This window comes from Cottoperca gobio, chromosome 24 (assembly GCF_900634415.1).
Source record: "Cottoperca gobio chromosome 24, fCotGob3.1, whole genome shotgun sequence".
NCBI lineage: Eukaryota > Metazoa > Chordata > Actinopteri > Perciformes > Bovichtidae > Cottoperca > Cottoperca gobio.
The window spans coordinates 18,286,806-18,295,183 of NC_041378.1; positions in this window are offsets into that span (position 1 = coordinate 18,286,806).

Sequence of the window (8,378 nt, forward strand, 5' to 3'; positions counted from 1 at the left end):
AAACCTGTCTTTTATTTTTGGGCATATTTGACTTGTAATGAGGCAGAGAAAGGAATAACCTTCCCGCATCTGCTTCTCTATTTATTACAGCTCATCGGTACTAATCACAAAAAGCCAGTCGGATATTTAAAACAGTCCATCTGGCGCAGCGGGAGGAAGGTGAAAAAGCAGTAAAGAGAGGAGGCAGAGACAGCAGCTGAATTCTTCTCAATCTGCCACTATTTTTCTTTTTCTTTTAACAAACTCCTTCTCACCCTCTCCAGCCTGCTTGCATCGCTCCAGAAATGAAATATTCATGTAAGCCCTGGATTTTATCTGCTGCTCATCATCCTGTCAGCCTCCTGCTCTGCTACTACAACCGCAGCGAGGCCCCTCCTGCCACCTGCATCACCACCGCCACCTACTGCAAGTTCTCACTGCTTCTTTGAAGAGCTCCTGTATATATATAAGGGCCATCTCCAGTTCCAATCACCCTCCTTTCATTCTTCCACCCACATACGGATAAAAGAAGAAGTGTGAAAATGTAAAATTAGTCCTTTTGGGTGCAGATATCACAGAAAGGAGGGAGGGAGGAGATAAGGAGAAAATCCCTGTGTAGAGGAAGGATTAGATGAATGGAGGTGGGGAGATACAGTACAACATGGTGTATTGGGAAGAGCACCATTATATGCCTGTGATTTCTCCTATTGGCCAATCTCCTAGATCACAGCGGCTCGTGGGTTTTTTCCCACAGAGAGCACATGTGAAGAAAAAAATGCATTTGCTAATAGAAGGGAAAAAACATTCAGAGATTGTACCTGAGACTGGCACCGTTTCTCTTCACCCTCTACACTGCAGACTTCACCCACAACACAGGTGTCACCTGCAGAAGTTCTCTAACGACTCTGCTATTGTCGGCCTCATCTCTGATGGGGATGACAAGGAGTACAGAGAGCTGACACAGGACTTTGCCCTCTGGTGCCAGAAGAAGCACCTCCTGCTCAACGCAGGGAAGACCAGGGAGCTGGTGGTGGACTTCAGGATGCGCCATCATTCCCCCCCAACACCAGTGAACGTCCTGGGAACGGACATTGAGATTGTAAAATCTTACAAGTACCTGGGCGTTCACCTGAACAATAAACTGGACTGGTCAGATAACTCTGCTGCTCTGTTCAAGAAAGGGACAGAGCAGCGTTATCTGCTGAGGTCTTTAGAGTCCAGGGGACACTCCTTAAGACCTTCTTTGACTCTGTGGTGGTGGAGTGGTCGGCTGGGGCAGCAGCATCTCGGCTGCTGACAGGAAGAGACTGAACAGACTGGTGAAGAAGGCCAGCTCTGTCCTGGGGAGTCCCCTGCACACTGGAGGTGGTGGGAGACAGGAAAATGACGGCCAAGCTGTCATCTCTATTGGACAACATGTCCCACCCCCCCCTCCAGGACACTTTGTCCACACTGTGCAGCTCCTTCAGCGACAGGCTGCTTCACCCGCGGTGTCTCACGGAGAGATACCGTAGGTCCTTTCTCCCTGCAGCGGTCAGAGTGTACAATCATCACGGCCCCCTGGTAGACCACCACACCAACAAAAGTCTATTCCGACACTGTGTGCAATTACCAATGCCTTGTGCAATATTCACTTTTTATACATTTTGCAACTACACTATCATGTGCAATATTCACTCCTACACTTTGTTTTTCTCCAATGACTGTACTTATATTACTCATGTTGCTGTTACTGTACTTTTATTCCATTTGATTGTTACCTGTCACTTTACTCTCTCTTCTGTAACAGCATACATTTCCCGTCGTGGGACAAATAAAGGATTTCTGATTCTGATTCTGATTGCTATCATTCATGCTTGTGGAGCTGATGCTGTGAGCTTGAGCAGTTTTGGAACTTCAGAAAAAGAGCAATTGCTCCACCTAGAGGATTCTCTGCACTCTGCAGCCGGTCAATTCTTCAATTGTGAGGGACTAAAGAATGAATAACAAGAAAAAGGGGTTTAGTTCAAAGATCAAAGGTGACAATTATTCAAGAGCAGATCAGCTTGACCCTGAAGAATGTAATGGCACAATAAGATCACATTATTGTAACTCAACATCCCCGAGCTGAGGCTAAAGTCCACAGCCTCTGCATTCATAAAAACGGGTTTATGTTATTCATATATGTGGCCACTAGAGTGCGCTGTTGGTATTGGGAGTCTCAGTCACCAAAGACCATAAATAATAAATAATAGTCATGTTTTGTGTTTTTTTAGGGGCCAGACCTAATTAATTTTTTGTCCTATGAATTTCTGTGTAGGCTCCTCTTGTGTACTTACACAGAGAACAGTAGTAAAACATATATAGTATATATATATATATATATTCCATCTTTATGGAAAGGTTTTCCAAATTTAGTGATGGAGAACTTTACTGTCCTGATGTCCTGATAATTCTAAATATATATATATATATATATATATATATATATATATATATATATATATATATATATATAAATACTATGTATATACATATATATATATATATATATATATATATATATATATATAGTATTTATATATATATATATATATATATATATATATATATATATATAAATACTATGTATATACATTTATATATATATATATATATATATCTATATATATATATATATATATATACACACATATATATATATATATATATATATATATATATATATTTAGAATTATCAGGACATTAGGACAGTAAAGTTCTCACTGTTATTTGTGCTGTAGCCTTGAGGTTTCCCTTAATTGGAAGGGGCTGAGCCATAAGCATGACTAATAGTCCCTAGAAAAACATTCAAGTACACACAAAGTACACACCTGCGCTGCATCCACATAGAGTGTGCTCCACATTAACCAAATAGCTGTCTTTCAAACTTTGCTGCTGTAATCATGATTTCAGAGTTGAATAATGAAAGTTGTCACACTTTTAGTAATAAAGTGGAGAGAAGTGATTCTTGGGGTTTTGATATGCAGTGTAGGAAGCGTGTAGGAAGCGTGTAGGAAGCGTGTAGGAAGCGTGTAGGAAGCGTGAAACAAAGAAAAAAACAACACATTTCATCTAGATATATGTGCACTGTTGCACCTTTATTTGCATTTGCATCCAAGACTTCACAGAACAACTGATTTGCAAGTGCTATATGTTTTAACACAACACAGGTGATAGAAACAGTGTGATACTTCAAATAGACAATAATACCTTAATGGAGTGATACAGAACAGCTAACACACATTTGTTTCATTGCCATCTGTGACGTGTCTGGACAAAACACAAAAAAATGGCAGATTGTATGTGACTTTTCTTTTTCTATTTTGGGATTCTTTATATATTGTTGTTTGCTGAGTCGTGTTCAGTGTGGATCGTCCATCAACATCACAGTTGGTGAAGAAAACAGTGCATTACAATTATTGCAGGAAGTTAAAAAGCTGTTATTTAAGCAGACATGTAACACATTTAAACTAAGTTCACGATAATATGAAAAAAGACAAGTTCAGGTAAAGTCAGTTACCAATTCACATGAGGAAAGTGCATGGCAGAGGAACAATTGGATTATCACACAAGTAAATTGTGATTATTAAAACGAAAAGAGTTAATATTTCCAACTAACATTTCTGCTGACACATACTCTTTATGGTTCATTCACTATCTCATCGTCTAACAAATACAGCACAGATTATTCTCCACACTGAGCAGATTCATGCTTTTTCATTTTTGACAAAATTGCAGAAGCTACTAAAAATAAAGATTAATGACAAAATTAAATATTAAGTAATTATTATTTGGGCTGTCGGGTTGTGAGAGTTTGCTCTGAATTGACCTTTCTGACGGACAATTAAAGAAGTATTATTGGTTTCATGTGATGTTCAGATGGATATGAGAATTCAGGGGAACTAAATGCAGGGAATCAATTTATTATTTATTTTAATCTTTTTATTGCTGATTTACATAAAAAGGATGTTTCTGCTTCTGAGGCTTTTTGTTGTTGTTTGTTTGGCATTTACCAAATTATGTGTGGGCATTTCAAACTGTCCACGGATAATTGTCACTGAACCATCTGTTTGTCACATGAAAAACACGCTCGTAGGAAATAAACTAACAAAACAAAACATCTCATTGTCATAGAAACATTTATACTTTTCCAAAGAATGTAAATGTAAGACAAACTAGAGACCACACCAACTGCGAAGCCGTATCGGGCCAGGGGCGTAAGGTGGGGGGCGCGGGGGCAATGGACCCTGGCCCACTCCCTACCCCCCTACTTCCAGCACTTTTGGTTGGACCGCACCCATCTTCGAACTTGAGCCTCATTATAATCTCAACTACGCACCTATAAATGGGGGTCAAAGGCCACTTTACCAAATTCAACCTTTATTTAAACCACACATCTGTTAGGTTTTGTGACTAACTGTATCTTGCTATCGCAGTGATTTCCACTTCCAGAAATCTAAACACCTGGCAGTTTATTAAAACCTCCTCTGTGGTAGTTCCTTCTACAGTAGATGTCTCCAGGAGCACATGTTGCCACGACGACATGCACAGACTCACAAGGTGAAAACAACACCAGCGTTACTGCGGCCGGTAACGTAGAATACTCACAAGTAGACTAAGTATGGGGCGCCATTAGTGGCAAAAATGTCTTGACATATTCTGTTTTCAATCGTCAGAGAAACGAATGCTGTTTTTCATCTTTATTTGTACATTAGCTTGTTATTGTATGTTATCTTGACTTTGTTTGTTTGTACTTAGCCCTGCTAGACTGTCTTCGTACAAACTATAAAAACAAACTATGAGCTATTTGTTGCTGAATACTTAATAACATGTCACAAATATATATATTGTTTTTTTTATGTGTTTACCTAAAACAGCCAGGCACTGTACTTTTTAGAAAACCTTTCTCAAACAGGAAGGTTAAATAGGGACTGTTTTCAGCTGTGGATTAATACACACTTGTGAGTACAGGCAGCAGGACGGATTACATGAACTACAGTATGTGTTCATGGCAGTGAAGGAACATGTCACCTAGTGCAACAGTGAGGCTAATTGATGTGTTTTACATAGTTTTTGGACAGCAATCGAGCTCTATGGCACAGAGTAATACCTTATCTTATATATATACTGTATATATGCCTGGATGTACTAACATTATAAAGAGTAGACATGAGAAGTGCCCTGTGTACTTCTGTTATGATTTGGCACTTTATAAATAAATAGAATTCAATTGAAATTGTCAGTAGGAAAATCAATACATTTTTAGTTATTAGCTTCTCAGCCTCCCTGGTAAAGTCTACTACAGGGTACTGGAAAGGAGGGTTCGGCCGATAGTCGAATCTCTGATGAAGAGGAACAATGCGAATTCTGTCCTGGCCGTGGAACAACTTTTCACTCTTCACTTTTCAGAATCGGAGCAGCGGGGGCGGTATTGCAGTCACTTGACCGCACCGTTGTGAAAAGAGAGCTGAGCCAGAAGGCAAAGCTCTCGATCTACCGGTCGATCTTCGTTCCTACCCTCACCTATGGTCATGAAGGCTGGGTCATGACCGAAAGAACAAGATTGCGGGTACAAGCGGCCGAAATGGGTTTTCTCAGACGGGTGGTTGGCGTCTCCCTTAGAGATAGGGTGAGAAGCTCAGCCATCCGGGAGAGACTCGGAGTAGAGCCGCTGCTCCTTTACGTTGAAAGGAGCCAGTTGAGGTGGTTCGGTCATCTAGTAAGGATGCCACCTGGGCGCAAAAAATGTTGCGACATAAAAAAAATCCCCTACTATATTTATATTTGAAAATACATGAGAATAACAGACTTTTACAGACTGTAAAAATGTTCCTACTATTCTAAAAAACTGTTACATTTTGAGGATGTATGTCAGGTTATTTTGTGTATTGAACTTTACATTTGTTAAATATGGATTTTTTTACAGGTTCCACACCCTAGAATTTACTGACCCTCTAGCTCTGTATGGAGTGACACGTGTGCCAAATGTGAGGAAGAATTGATTGACAGTCTAGCAGGAGTCTACAAAGACAGGTCTTTCCTTAATACAAGGTTAATCTTTGTTTGGACAAATTAGGTTCATTTTCTAAATGAAAAAAACGCAGACTGAAGCACATTGACGACCACAGAAAGTTAGATTAGATTAGACTGCAAAAGCAGGTTCTGCATATTTTGTAAAATTGCTATAAATCTGTCTAAGTGAAAAACATGAAAGAGTGTTCCTTAGAGCGATACCATCTGAACAGAAATATTTTTTGCACGTCCCAAAATGTGACCAACATGTGTCTTTTGTGTAGGTGTTGTAGGTGGACAACACAATAAGTCACTTCTAACGGGACATGTATGCCTCATGGGTAAATTTAGACTACTATACTAAATTTAGACTATAAGTGCCACTAAAGTGTTGTTGGTGAATTCACAAAGTGTTCGACTTACTCCTGTCACATGTTTAAGACAGTAGGACATGCCCAAACACTTAGCTAAGCGTCTGCACAGTAGTGAGTGCTGACACATGGAGGAGAACAAAAGAGGCTAAATGTGGAAGCTTTACAAAGGGCTGAGCAAGACAGTGACACATCATCAGCAAATATTTGCATTACATGAGAGAAGTGTCACATTACCAAAAAATGCAACAAATTGTGTGATCATTTTGATCAAGATTTTGGTGTTGGTTGTCGTGCTTTCGGCTTTCCCATCACAGCTGCTAGAGAAGTGTTATATATCATTGGCAACATGTTCAACTGAAGTATCCTGCAAAATAACTTCTACTGCCAAATGGCTAATGTATAAAATATAAATTTCACTCAGACATCATTTGGAACTGGACTCGACTAAAGAGTATGAGAGTATTATCTGCTCTTTGCGGCCACGTATTTCTGTAACAATGACTGATTGCGTTGACATTGTCTAATACAGTATTTGAGGTAGGTTCAAATGTACTGATGGAAATAAGAGTAATGGGATTTCACTACCATGTCTACATTTGTCTGTGGGAGGACACACGCCATATGAGTTCAGGAAAAATCATTCTTTAAAATTAAGAAGATTCACATGTTGAAGTCAGTATAGGTATTTTGACAACATATTGATAGGGTGGTGAAGATATGCATAGTGTGGCACTCGGGTTTACACATGAAAAGTGACAGAAACAGTCGTGTAAAGAAATAAAGCATCTGATTGTAAATTTCGGAAAGTTACTGGAATTGTCAAAAACTGTCACGTTGTTGTCCTGAAGTTTATTTGCCATAACCATGATCTCTCTTTTTTCCTTAAGCATACAACAGTTGCCATGTGCAGATATTGTAGAAAGCAAGAATTGTAACGACATAGTCACTGGACATAAAAAAACGTAATTGAACATAATCCAGAGTTTTGCAGAATAGTCCAATATCGGATTCGAGTGATGAGAAATTGTTAAGTGTCTTCCATTAGGCCCATCAATAAACTCATTTAACAAGTAGGCTACTATGTCTTCATTCCAGCTGACCCTGCTGTTGAACTCTCTGACAGCAAACAATCAATCCCCTAATCAGCCGCCTTACTTCCACAAACATTTTGAAAAGCTTGATTGAACCCCTTCAAATAAGCTCTTATTTGTGATCCATGAAGGTGAGCAAGACATATTGCTCATCTTCAATCCAGGAGTGTGCATACTTGAACGTCAAACATGACTTTAAAGTGAAAGAGAGTGTGCAAAAGGCAAATCGTTCAACAAAGTACATGTTCACTTTAACACTTTTGATGTTTTTGGAAACACACTTAATCCCTTTCTTGCCAAGGGTAAGATGAGAAGATTTGAGGGATCAGCTGATCACTACGACCTCTAAAGCAAAGGGTCATGTGATAGAGGCATGCAGCCTAAGGCATCAGTAGGGTACGTTTATGTAACTAGCTTAGCTAGTTTGTTTACTTGCACCGTAGAAGACGGTGTTGTTAACCCAACAGTGAAGAAGAACGGAAAGAAATGCCATAAAGCTGCCGCCTATCTATATTGTTGTTGTTTCTTATCACTTTTACCTTTATGACAAATTGAGATTTGAATAATGCAAAATCATTCAAATGCAAGATTATAATTATGCAAACTTCCGTTTAAGATGATTTTGAATACCATATTAAATTGAAATATAAATGACTTATCACGTTCTGAATTACAGTTGTATTTATCGCAGAACTTATATTATTGAAGCTATAATGGCTAGGCTAGCTAAGATAATCGCCCCCTGTCTTTAGCGTCCTACTCAACACACAGACACGGCAGCGGTATCATTCTTCTCATCTAACTCTAAGCAAGAAAGCTTATAAGCATATTTGCCAAAATGTACAACTATTTCTTAAATGTATCAGCGAAAACATACAGTGGCTATGGCAAAAACAGACAA